Source organism: Stegostoma tigrinum, chromosome X (genome assembly GCF_030684315.1).
Source record: "Stegostoma tigrinum isolate sSteTig4 chromosome X, sSteTig4.hap1, whole genome shotgun sequence".
In the NCBI taxonomy this organism is placed as follows: domain Eukaryota; kingdom Metazoa; phylum Chordata; class Chondrichthyes; order Orectolobiformes; family Stegostomatidae; genus Stegostoma; species Stegostoma tigrinum.
In genome coordinates, this window is record NC_081404.1 from 382,466 (window position 1) to 395,858 (window position 13,393).

Below are 13,393 nucleotides of genomic sequence, written 5' to 3' on the forward strand. Positions count from 1 at the left end.
CAATCATTGCAGTGTAACAGAAATGTTGATCATGGAAAATATATCACTGTTTTCATAAATAATGGCAAATTTTCAACATCTTGCAATTGTATGAAGGCTCGGTCTCATCACACCTCGCCTGCTGCACAAAGACATTATTACACTGCTTTGAATGTTAGGACTGAAACAAAACACAATCATGACACAATTGCATCAACGCACTACTTTCAATAGGATCTGATATCCTTGCCAGGCACTGGAGGGGTTGCGGAGACTGGTGAGTGGATAAAGTCGTTCCTCTGTTCAAGCAGGAAAACAGGGACTTTCCAGGAAACTACAGACTGGTGAGTGTCTCATGTCTCAAAAGTATGGGCTAATAAGGGACAGCCAGCATGGTATTATGCGAGGCAGGTTATGTCTTACTAAGTCAGTTGAAGTTTTCAAGGAGGTGACAAGGGTGATCAATTCGGGTAGAACAGTTGATAACATATACATGGATTTTACGAAGGTTTTCAATAAGGTCCCTCATGGTATGCTCATCCAGAAGATTAAGATCCATGAGATCCATGGTGACTTGGCCTGCCCATATAAGGCAGACGGTAGCGGTGGAAGGCTAACAAAGATAACACAGTATAGGGCTGGAGGAACACAGCAGGCCAGGCAGCATCAACAATGTCAGCTTTCCTGTTCCTCTGATGCTGCCTGACCTGCTGCGTTCCTCCAGCTCCACACTTGGTTAACTCTGATTCCAGCATCTACAGTTCTTGCCGTCTCAGTGGTGGAAAGCTGTTTTTCTGGCTGCAGCTCAGTGACGAGTGGTGTTCCGCATCGATGTGATTTCTGCTGTTTGTGATATGTGTAAATGACTTGGTCGCAAATGTAGACGGGGGATTAGTAAGTTTGCAGATGATATAAGGACCAGTGGACTTGTGGACAGCATGGAAGGTTGTCAAAGGACACAGCAAGATACAGACCAATTGCAAACACGAGCGGAGAAATGGCCGATGGAATTTAATCTGGGCAGGCATGAGGTGTTGCATTTTAGGAGACCAAGTGTTAAGGAAAGGGATACACAGTTAATGGCAGGACCCCAAACAGGAGTGACGTCCAGAGGGATCTTGGGGTCCTAGACCATAACTCCCTGACAGTAGCCACACAAGTAGATAGGGTGGTCAAGAAGGCATATCGCATGCTTGCCTTTATTCATAGGGGAACTCAGTGCAAGAGTCAGGATGTCACATTGCAGCTTTACAAGACTTTGGTGAGACCACACAGAGTATTGCATTCAATTCTGGCCGCCACATCACACGAAGGACGTGCAGGCTTTGGACAGGGTGCAGAAGAGATTTACCAGCATGCTGACTGGAATAGAGGGTTTGAACGAGAGGGAGAAGCTGGAAAAACTCTTCGTTTTCTCTGGAGCAGTAGAAGCTGAGGGCAGGCTTGATAGAAGTCTATAAAATTAGGAGATACATAAATACACCTAACGGTCAGAAAATTTCTCCCCCGGAGTTGAAGTGTCCACTATTAGGGGGCATGCATTTCAGCTGAGAGGGGGGAAGTTCAAAAGAGATGTGAGGGGCAAATATTTCACACTGAGCATGTTAAAAGTGCGGAATACATTGCCCGGGGTGGTAGTGGATGCAGATACGATGAAAGCATTTAAAAGGGACTTTTAGTTAAGTGCGCGAATAGGTAAGGAATGGAGGACTATGGATCAAGGACAGGCAGAAGGCATTATTTCATTTGTTGTCATGTTTGGCCCAACATGGTGGGCCAAAGGGCACATTCCTGTTGCTGTCGTGTTCCAAGTTTTATGCTCACTTGTATCATGATTGCAAAAAGTAGGATTGGGAAGAATATTTGAGAAGCGTTTGTGAACATTATTTCATGTAAGGACAAACGGGATAAGGATCAGGTGACACAGCACAAACAGATTTTGGAGCCCATGATGAATCATACGGACCTCACAAGCACCAATGATCAGAGGGATCTCAGGATCTTGATGTGCATGCCTGTTGATCCCCCAATGTAATGGACGAGGTCGTTGAAGTGGTTTGGAAGGCACATTGGATACTTGTCTTTATTAGACTTAATATTAAGTGATAGAGTTTCAGAATAGGCAGGGTATGTACAAAATGTTGGTTAGGCCCAACAGTGAAGTCAACGGTGCGAAAATACAGTGAGACTTGGGCAACGATCAGGCTTGGCCTGATAAAGGTTAAGTTACATTTGCGCCATACAAGTGCTAAGCAGCAATCAGCTCCAACAAGAGAGAATATGACCATATCAAAAAAATTCCATGTCCTTACCCTCACATCATCCTTACATTTATTTTTTTTTTTAAACGTGCAAGTGCTATCCAAGCAATGCAAGGCTATGGGCGAGGTGTTGGAAATGAGGTTAGAACAATTCAGTGCTTGTCCTTGACTGTCACAGAATCCGTGAGCTTAAGAATGCATTTCTCCTGTATTGTAGACGACTCAGGTGCTTGGCTATCCACGAAACCAAGGTTAACACTGATCTATAACTAAACTGGGTCAGTTATACAATCAGCAGTAGCCAGGTCCATGGTACAAACCACCCTGCTGTGGGACAGGGTCAGGCAAATCCAAGTGAGCGAACGTGGTTGGAGACTCATTCGTTGGGGGCATAGATTCTGTAGCCACATTTGAGACACCAGGGCTGCGTGTTGCTTCCCTGCTGCCAAGGTCAAGGGCATCTCTGATTGGTTGCCAGAAATTCTTAACGGGGAGGGTGAGCAGCCAGAGGCCACTGTGCACGTTGGTACCAATGACATAGGCAGAAAGAGGGATGACATCCTGCGGACTGTGTACAAGGAGTTAGCAAAGAGGCTGAAAGGCAGGACCTCGAGGGTAATAATTTATGGGTTGCCACGAGTGCCACATGTTAGTGAGTTAAGTCATAGAAAGATAGGTGAGATGAATGCATGGTTAAGGAGCTGGCACAGGGGGCAGGATTTCCGGTTCATGGATAATTGGGACCATTTCTGAGCAAGGGGTGACCTGTGTAAGAGGGATGGGAGGCAAGACCCCGTCAGCGGGTCAGGGCTGCGGGGGGGGCGGTCCCCGTCAGCGGGTCAGGGCTGCGGGGGGGCGGTCCCCGTCAGCGGGTCAGGGCTGCGGGGGACGGTCCCCGTCAGCGGGTCAGGGCTGCGGGGGACGGTCCCCGTCAGCGGGTCAGGGCTGCGGGGGACGGTCCCCGTCAGCGGGTCAGGGCTGCGGGGGACGGTCCCCGTCAGCGGGTCAGGGCTGCGGGGGACGGTCCCCGTCAGCGGGTCAGGGCTGCGGGGGACGGTCCCCGTCAGCGGGTCAGGGCTGCGGGGGACGGTCCCCGTCAGCGGGTCAGGGCTGCGGGGGACGGTCCCCGTCAGCGGGTCAGGGCTGCTGGGGACGGTCCCCGTCAACGGGTCAGGGCTGCGGGGGACGGTCCCCGTCAGCGGGTCAGGGCTGCGGGGGCCGGTCCCCGTCAGCGGGTCAGGGCTGCGGGGGCCGGTCCCCATCAGCGGGTCAGGGCTGCGGGGGCCGGTCCCCGTGAGCGGCTCAGGGCTGCGGGGGGCAGTCCCCGTGAGCGGCTCAGGGCTGCAGGGGACAGTCCCCGTGAGCGGCTCAGGGCTGCGGTGGACAGTCCCCGTCAGCGGCTCAGGGCTGCGGGGGACAGTCCCCGTCAGCGGGTCAGGGCTGCGGGGGATAGTCCCCGTCAGCGGGTCAGGGCTGCGGGGGACAGTCCCCGTCAGCGGGTCAGGGCTGCGGGGGACAGTCCCCGTCAGCGGGTCAGGGCTGTGGGGGACAATCCCCGTCAGCGGGTCAGGGCTACGGGGGACAGTCCCCGTCAGCGGGTCAGGGCTGCGGGGGACAGTCCCCGTCAGCGAGTCAGGGCTGCGGGGGACAGTCCCCCGTCAGCGGGTCAGGGCTGCGGGGGACAGTCCCCGTCAGCGGGTCAGGGCTGCGGGGGACAGTCCCCGTCAGCGGGTCAGGGCTGCAGGGGACAGTCCCCGTCAGCGGGTCAGGGCTGCGGGGGACAGTCCCCGTCAGCAGGTCAGGGCTGATGGGGCCAGTCCCTGTCAGCGGGACAGGACTGCAGGGGGCAAATGGCTGTGAGCGAGTCAGGGCTGCGGAGGCCAGTCGCCGTGAGCGGGTCAGGGCGGAGGGGGCAAGTCGCCGTGGACGGGTGAGGACTGCAGGGGCAAGAGGCCGTGAGGAGGTCAGGACAGCAGGGGCAAGTGGCTGTGTGCGGGTGACGACGGAGGGGGCAAGGGGCTGTGAGGAGGAGGGTGAGCAAAGGAGGAGGAGGGTGAGGGAGGAGGAGGAGGCAGCGGCGGGTGGGGGGAAACGAGGAGTAGGGGTAAAGGTGGGGGGGAAAGGAGAAGGAAGGGTGGGGTGAAAGGAGGAGGGGGGGTTTGGTGGGAAAGGACGACGAGGGGGGTTTTGGGGGAGGAGGAGGAGAGTGGGGCGAGGAGGAGGAGGGCGAGGAGGAGGAGGGCGGGGGGAGAGGAGGGCGGGGGGAGAGGAGGGCGAGGGGGAGGGGGGCGAGGGGGAGGGGGGCAGGGCGAGGGCGAGGGGGCGAGGGGGAGGGGGGTGCGAGGGCGAGGGGGAGGGGGTGGGGGGAGGGGGGCGGGGGTGAGAGGGGGAGGAGGATCGCGGGGGCGAGGAGGATCGCGGGGGTGAGGAGGGGAGGAGGAGTGAGGGGGGAGTGGAGGAGGAGGAGGAGGAGGGTGGGTGGAGTGGAGGAGGAGGAGGATGGGTGGAGTGGAGGAGGAGGAGGAGGAGGGTGGTCGGGAGGAGGAGGAGGAGGGGGGAGAGAGATAATGGGAACTGCAGATGCTGGAGAATCCACGTGAACAAAGTGTGGAGCTGGATGAACACAACAGGCCAAGCAGCATCTCAGGAGCAAAAAGCTGACGTTTCGGGCCCAGACCCTCTATCACAGACGGGGATGGGGAGAGGGAACTGGAATAAATAGGGAGAGAGGGGGAGGCGGACCGAAGATGGAGAGAAAACAAGCTTCAAAATCTCCCCTTCCCCCACTGCATCCCAAAACCAGCTGAGCTCATCCCCTCCCCGCACTGCATCCCAAAACCAGCTCAGCTCGTCCCCTCCCCCAACTGCATCCCAAACCTCTTCTTCCTCTCACCCATCCCTCTGTCCCACCTCAAGCCACACCTCCATTTCCTACCTCTACCTCATCCTGCCTCCTTGACCTATCCATCTTCCCTGGACTGACCTATCCTCTCCCGACCTCACCTATACTCTCCTCTCTACCCATCTTGTTTTCTCTCCTTCTTCGGTCCGCCTCTCCCTCTCTCCCTATTTATTCCAGTTCCCTCTCCCTATCCCTGTCTCTGATGAAGGGTCTAGGCCCGAAACGTCAGCTTTTTGCTCCTGAGATGCTGCTTGGCCTGCTGTGTTCATCCAGCTCCACACTTCGTTCACGTGGATTCTCCAGCGTCTGCAGTTCCCCATATCTCTCCTCCTCCTCCTCCTCCTCCTCCTCAACTCCTCCATTGCCCCCCAGCCCACTCCTCCTCCTTCCACCCCACCCTCCTCCTACTCCGTGATAACAAAGGAGGAGCAAGAGGAGGGTGGGGGGGGAATGAGGAGGAGGGTGGGGGGGGGGAATGAGGAGGGTGGTAGGGGGGAAAGGAGGAGGAGGAGGGTGGGGAGGCGAAGGAGGAGGGTGGGGGGGTGGAAGGAGGAGGAGGGTGGGGGGTGGAAGGAGGAGGAGGGTGGGGGGAAGGAGGAGGGTGGTCAGGGAAAGGGGCGTTGGGGGTGAAAGGAGGGGGGTTGGGGGGGAAAGGAGGGGGGGGAGAAAGGGGGGGTGGGGGTGGAAGGAGGAGGAGGGTGGGGGTGGAAGGGGGAGGAGGGTGGGGGTGGAAGGGGGAGGAGGGTGGGGGGGGTCGAGGAGGAGGAGGGTGGGGGGGTCGAGGAGGAGGAGGGTGGGGGGTGGAAGGAGGAGGAGGGCGGGGTGATTGAGAGCGGGGTCAGGACCAGGGGGCAAGTCGCCGTGAGCGGGTCGGGTCAGCAGCGGCAAGTCGCCGTGAGCGGGTCAGGGCGGCGGGGGCCGGCCCCGGCGAGCGGGTCAGGGCGGCGGGGGCCGGCCCCGGCGAGCGGGTCAGGGCTGCAGGGGCCCAGTCGTCTGCAGATGTGTTCTCTGAGTAACTGCACTGTTTTGAAAGCGAGAGGTCCAATGATATCATTCAGCCCCCCTTGAGTTTGTATTGTCTACTTCTGACATATGCGCAAATGGACAACCTCACTCTCCTGCAAAGCTGCAGAATGAATCATGCTGCAATATTTGTCAACTCCCAAATGGGCATTGATACATTAGTAAATCTCACATCAATAAACTTTCCTCTCAAGGTTCTCGCCTTCTACAACTGTTTGTTCTAGTAAATAACTCAAGCCAGGATGTTTGGCGAAGTGTTTCTTTGATCTGAACTTTTTTTTCACACCTTGCTGAAATCACGCACATCTTCACCTGATGTTATCTAAAAATGTAAAATAAATCAAATTTAGTTGAGAATTAATAATGAACCAATCTACTCAACTCACTCTATAATCGATGCTATCGCTGCTAAATGTCTTTGAGGATGTTAAATTAAAGAGTCTGCAATTCTGAGGGAAAAAGTCGCTAACTTTCTCTAAGATTATGATAAAGGTTAGATATGTCTGAATGTGAGTTTCGAAAAATTAAGCTGGAGTTTCATAGAGTCATACAGCATGAAAAAAGATCCTTTGGTCCAACCAGTCTATGCTGATCACAATCCCAAACTGAACTAGTTCCACCTGCCTGTGCTTGGCCCATATCTTTCCAAACATTTCTATCATCTTTCTATCTTCTGGCTACAACATCACCTGAACAGAATTCTCCATCTTGTGGTCAAATACTAAAACTATACAATTAACTCATTTCAAATGATACACAGATCCAGGATTCACATTAGTGGCCTTTCTGGTTGAATTGCTAATTATTTTAACAATAGTGCATTTTTTGTCCAATTATGCCATGTATAATTACTGATCCAAAATTCATCTCATTGGGTTTCATTTTTTTGGTTTTTTTGTATTGATACAAAGATGAGATCAATACATTGGTGAGAAATTATCTTGCAGATTCAAAGTCACGACAGTCCCAGACGGGACCACAGGACTGCTCTCACAGTAGACGGAGAGATAACTGGAGGTGGTTTAAATTGAAGGTTGCCACACCTCAGAAGAGCAGACAGGTTGAGAACGAGACTCCTTCATAGTAACTTCAGACGGTGTAGGATTTCATACTGTTGGTATCACTCTGAATTACAAACCAGCCAACTGAGCTAACTGGCTCCCAGGCAAAATATACAATCAGTTTGGGTAGAGATATGAACACCAAAGGAAAGTTGTCACAGCTGTGACAGTTTCAGATTCATACATCCCCTGACAGAACATACAGTCCAGGAGAGCATACAGTCTATAGACCAACAGGTAATCGGATCTTGTAAGAAAGATGTTACAATAAACTGTGAATCCAATTGGCACAGGTAGCCTGGAGGATTCTTTTTGTATTCACGGGAGGTGCATGTTGCTGTCTAAGCCCAATTATGAGGAATGGGTGGCTGGAGGAACGAGTGGCTGGAGGAGGGGAGGAACGGGTGGCTGGAGGGGTGGAGGAACGGGTGGCTGGAGGGGTGGAGGAACGGGTGGCTGGAGGGGTGGAGGGACGGGGGGGAAGGAGCAGGAGGGAGGGGGGGGAAAGGAGCAGGACGGGGGGGGGAAAGGAGCAGGACGGGGGGGGGAAAGGAGCAGGACGGGGGGGGAAGGAGCAGGACCGGGGGGGGAAGGAGCAGGACGAGGGGGGGAAAGGAGCAGGACGGCGGGGGGAAGGAGCAGGACGAGGCTGGGGGGAAGGAGCAGGACGGGGGGGTGAAGGAGCAGGACAAGGGGGGGGAAGGAGCAGGACGGGGGGGAAAGGAGCAGGACGAGGGGGGGGAAAGGAGCAGGACGAGGGGGGGGAAAGGAGCAGGACGAGGGGGGGGAAAGGAGCAGGACGGTGGGGGGGGAAGGAGCAGGACCGGGGGGGGAAGGAGCAGGACGAGGTGGGGAAAGGAGCAGGACGGGGGGGGGAAGGAGCAGGACGAGGCGGGGGGGGAAGGAGCAGGACGAGGTGGGGGGGGAAGGAGCAGGACGGGGGTTGCGGGGGGAAGGGAGATGAACACAGCAGACAGGCTGACATCACCTCTACACCCAGAATATTCAGACCCTTCAGAAGCGTTTCTCCCTGCGACTCCTGAAACAGAGACTCGCAGCCATGCGCCGGCACCTCCACACACTGCAATCCAGCCTGCCCCAGCTCAGAGCCTCCCTCTCCCAGACCTGCACAGGACCCCTGCTGTTTTTTATCCTTCGCAGGATCCACAGACTGAACACCCAGTTCCACTCAGCTTTACTGGACACCAAAAATCCTAAGTACAACCAACTCACGGGCCCCTGCCACCCACAAGAGGATTCCTGCGCCTCCCAAATCCCGAGTCTGTATCTGCCCGGCCGCCATTGACCATGAAGACACGGCCGGAGACCCCACCGATGACGTCACATCCGCCTCGGCCGGCCACACCACTTCCGGAACCGCTGCCGCAGTCACCACCTCCACTTCCAGGTACAACACCTCACACGCCACCCTAACCGCAGCTGCTGCCGCCGACCCCGATCCTCAAACCTCCGACAGAACCCCGCCCACGGCCAACGACCTCATCGCTCCGCCCACAGCCAGCAGCCCCAGAGGAGACAGCAACACCCGGCCCTGCCGCATGTTCACCGTCTCCCCAGACCTCCCACTGACTGAGGACGAACGGTCAGTCCTCAGTAAGGGGCTCACCTTTGTCCCCCTACAACCACACATCAACGAATACCAGTCACGGTTGGACATAGAGCAGTTTTTCCACCGTCTTCGCCTCCATGCCGACTTCTTCAACCGGGAGCCTAACCCTCCCTCCACTGACCCCTTCACCCTCTTCCAACACAAGTCCTCCTCCTGGACACCACCCCCAGGCCTCCTACGCTCCCTTGACCTCTCTATCTCCAACTGCCGTCGAGACATTAACCGCCTCAACCTCTCCACCCCTCTCACCCACTCCAACCTCTTCCCCGCAGAACGGGCAGCCCTCCGCTCCAACCCCAACCTCACCAACAAACCCGCAGACAAGGGTGGCGCAGTGGTAGTATGGCGCACTGACCTCTACATCACCGAGGGCAGACGCCAACTCTCTGATACCACCTCCTACCGCCCCCTCGATCATGACCCCACACCCGAGCACCAAACCATCATCTCCAACACCGTTCATGACCTCATCACCTCAGGGGACCTCCCACCCACCGCCTCCAACCTCATTGTTCCCCAAACCCGCACGGTCCGTTTCTATCTCCTTCCCAACATCCACAAACCTGCCTGCCCTGGTCGACCCATCGTCTCAGCCTGTACCTGCCCCACCGAACTCATCTCCAACTATCTGGACTCCATTTTCTCCCCTGTGGTCCAGGAACACCCTACCTACGTCCGTGACACCACCCACTCCCTCCACCTCCTCCAGGACTTCCAATTCCCTGGCCCCCAACACCTCATCGTCACCATGGACGTCCAGTCCCTATACACCTGCATTCCGCATGCAGATGGCCTCCAGGCCCTCCACTTCTTCCTGTCCCGCAGGCCCGACCAGTCCTCCTCCACCGACACCCTCATCCGCCTAGCCGAACTCGTCCTCACCCTCAACAACTTCTCTTTTGACTCCTCCCACTTCCTGCAGACTAAGGGGGTGGCCATGGGCACCCGCATGGGCCCCAGCTATGCCTGCCTCTTTGTAGGTTACGTGGAACAGCCCCTCTTCCGCACCTACACAGGTCCCGAACCCCACCTCTTCCTCCGGTACATTGATGACTGTATCAGCGCCGCCTCTTGCTCCCCAGAGGAGCTCGAACAGTTCATCCACTTCACCAACACCTTCCACCCCAACCTTCAGTTCACCTGGGCCATCTCCAGCACATCCCTCACCTTACTGGACCTCTCAGTCTCCATTTCAGGCAACCAGCTTGGAACTGATGTCCATTTCAAGCCCACCGACTCCCACAGCTACCTATAATACACCTCCTCCCACCCACCCTCCTGCAAAAATTCCATCCCATATTCCCAATTCCTTCGCCTCCGCCGCATCTGCTCCCACGATAAGACATTCCACTCCCGCACATCCCAGATGTCCAAGTTCCTCAAGGACCGCAACTTTCCCCCACAGTGATCGAGAACGCCCTTGACCGCGTCTCCCGTATTTCACGCAACACATCCCTCACACCCCGCCCCCGCCACAACCGCCCTAAGAGGATCCCCCTCGTTCTCACACACCACCCCACCAACCTCCGGATACAACGCATCATCCTCCGACACTTCCGCCATCTACAATCCGACCCCACCACCCAAGACATTTTTCCATCCCCACCCCTGTCTGCCTTCCGGAGAGACCACTCTCTCCGTGACTCCCTTGTTTGCTCCACACTGCCCTCCAACCCCACCACACCCGGCACCTTCCCCTGCAACCGCAGGAAATGTTACACTTGCCCCCACACCTCCTCCCTCACCCCTATCCCAGGCCCCAAGATGACATTCCACATTAAGCAGAGGTTCACCTGCACATCTGCCAATGTGATATACTGCATCCACTGTACCCGGTGTGGCTTCCTCTACATTGGGGAAACCAAGCGGAGGCTTGGGGGCCGCTTTGCAGAACACCTCCGCTCAGTTCGCAACAAACAACTGCACCTCCCAGTCGCAAACCATTTCCACTCCCCCTCCCATTCTTTCGGTGACATGTCCATCATGGGCCTCCTGCAGTGCCACAATGATGCCACCCAAAGGTTGCAGGAACAGCAACTCATATTCCGCCTGGGAACCCTGCAGCCTAATGTTATCAATGTGGACTTCACCAGTTTCAAAATCTCCCCTTCCCCTACTGCATCCTGAAACCAGCCCAGTTCATCCCCTCCCCCCAACTGCACCATAAAACCAGCCCAGCTCTTCCCCTCCACCCACTGCATCCCAAAACCAGTCCAACCTGTCTCTGCCTCCCGAACCGGTTCTTCCTCTCACCCATCCCTTCCTCCCACCCCAAGCCGCACCCCCATCTACCTACTAACCTCATCCCACCTCCTTGACCTGTCCGTCTTCCCTGGACTGACCTATCCCCTCCCTACCTCCCCACCTATACTCTCTCCACCTATCTTCTTTACTCTCCATCTTCGGTCCGCCTCCCCCTCTCTCCCTATTTATTCCAGAACCCTCACCCCATCCCCGTCTCTGATGAAGGGTCTAGGCCCGAAACGTCAGCTTTTGTGCTCCTGAGATGCTGCTTGTCCTGCTGTGTTCATCCAGCCTCACATTTTATTATCTTGGATTCTCCAGCATCTGCAGTTCCCATCATCTCTGACATCAGCTTCCCTGCGTCACTGATGCTGCTTGTCCTGCTGTGTTCATCCAAATCAACACCTTGTGACCCCCCATTCTCCTTTGTTTGTGTTTTCTTGCTCTTCCTCCCTCCCTCTGATTCTCTCCCCCTCTCTCACCTCTGCTGGCTCTAATTTCACTCCCTTGTCATGTTCCCTTATTTCCATCTTTCTGTCCCTTCTCTCTCTCTCTCCGCCCACAAACTCACTCTGGCTTTATGCACAGGGGGAGAGAGTACAAGAGGAAAGGAAACCAAAGCACGCAGCGCCTTCGGCTGAGAGAGAAATGAAGAACTGCCGGAGATTTTCCAAACCGCGACACAGGGGTTGCCTCTCTGTCTCTCTCGACAGTCTCTGTGACTGCCCCATCAAACCCCACACCCATTCCCGTCCCATGGTGTCTCTCCACAAACCCACCTCCGGGTAGAAATGCAAACACAAGTTGCTGGAAATGCTCAGCATCTGTGAAGAAAAAGTCCCGAGGTAGCGTTTTGGGTGCGATGACCCTTTCCCTCAGAGCTCCGGCTAGAAATGCTCCAGCCTCTGAGACAGGGTCCCCTTGAGGTCGGAGAGCTGCGGCTCCATCTCGGCTGTTCGCTTGGCATCAGGAGCTCCCCTCAGCCCCAGGAAGGGGTATGATCACCCCCTAACCTTATACTGACAGTGGTTGTGTCCTTCCCTCATCCCCGGGAGCCCCTCCTGCCTTCTCACCTTGTCGCCGGGGTGCTATTTGACTACGGAGGGCTGTGCGATAAAGATCCTACTTCCCACAGCGGCAGGGGGAGGGGGCATCCCTTCGCTCCTAAAACACCCCCTCCCATCCAATCTTGTGGCAATGGCTGTTCGGCTGCAGAAAGCGGCGCTGCCCGTGACCCCAAACCTCCCTACAACACCCCTCTCCTAATCCGACCCTTTTGCAGTAGCTGTAGGCCACTCAGTCACTGGGCTGTACAATAGTGACTCTCCCCATGTCCACTCACTTCCAGGACGGCTATCCTCCAACCCCGACCCCATCCCATCCGCCTCCTTCCCTTTACCATGTGGTACGAGAGCTGCAGGCTGGTCGGCTACGGAAACCCGCGCAAGGCTGGATAATAGACACCCTCCCAATGTCCCCAGCCTTCCCCACACCTGGGGAGGGGAATTCTCACCCCCAAAACATCCATTCCCAACACCTCGCTTTGGGATAGGAGCGGCGCAGGATGTGAAACAGGGACCGTGCTCATGTCCCCAATCCTCCCTTCACCCCAAACCACCACCCCCAGCTTACCTTGCAGTAGGAGATAGTTGTAGGCTGCTCAGCTACGGAAGGCGTCGCGGACCCGTGGCCGGGTGCTCGGGCTCGGTGCCAGGCAGCTGTGCCCAGGCGCCGGGCGAAGAGTCCTTCTCCCACCTTGGATCCCCGCTCCCGGCACAGGCGGTGCAGGGCCGAGCCACTGAGCAGCGAGCGCTCCAGCAGCCCGGATGCCTGCTCCCAGTCCGGTGGTCATGCTGGAGGCCGCTGGAGAACAGGAGGTTGTAGGGGTACGGGAGCATGGTGCGATGATCCCCGCTGCTGAACAGCTGGGTCCTCAGAACCCTCCCGGGAAAAGGGATCCAGATAGCGGACTCGTCGCCGAGGGAGAGGGGGGGAAAGGCGTGAGTAGGAACAGGAGAGGAAGAAGATTTACTGAGAGGGAGAAAGAGACAGACTCTGTGTGTGTGTGTTGGGTTTAAACAGAGATTTTTAAACTTCGTTCAAAAAAACTCACAACGCTCCCTGCAGAGCGGGTGGAGAGGCTCGGATAGAGAGGAAGAGAGAGACGGGGGGCGGGGGAGAGGGGACAGAGAGAGGTTCACAGGGAGAGACGGAGAGACAGGGGAGACAGGGGAGAGAGAACGGCAGAAGCACACACAGAGGGAGCCAGATACAAGACGAGAGATGGAGAGGG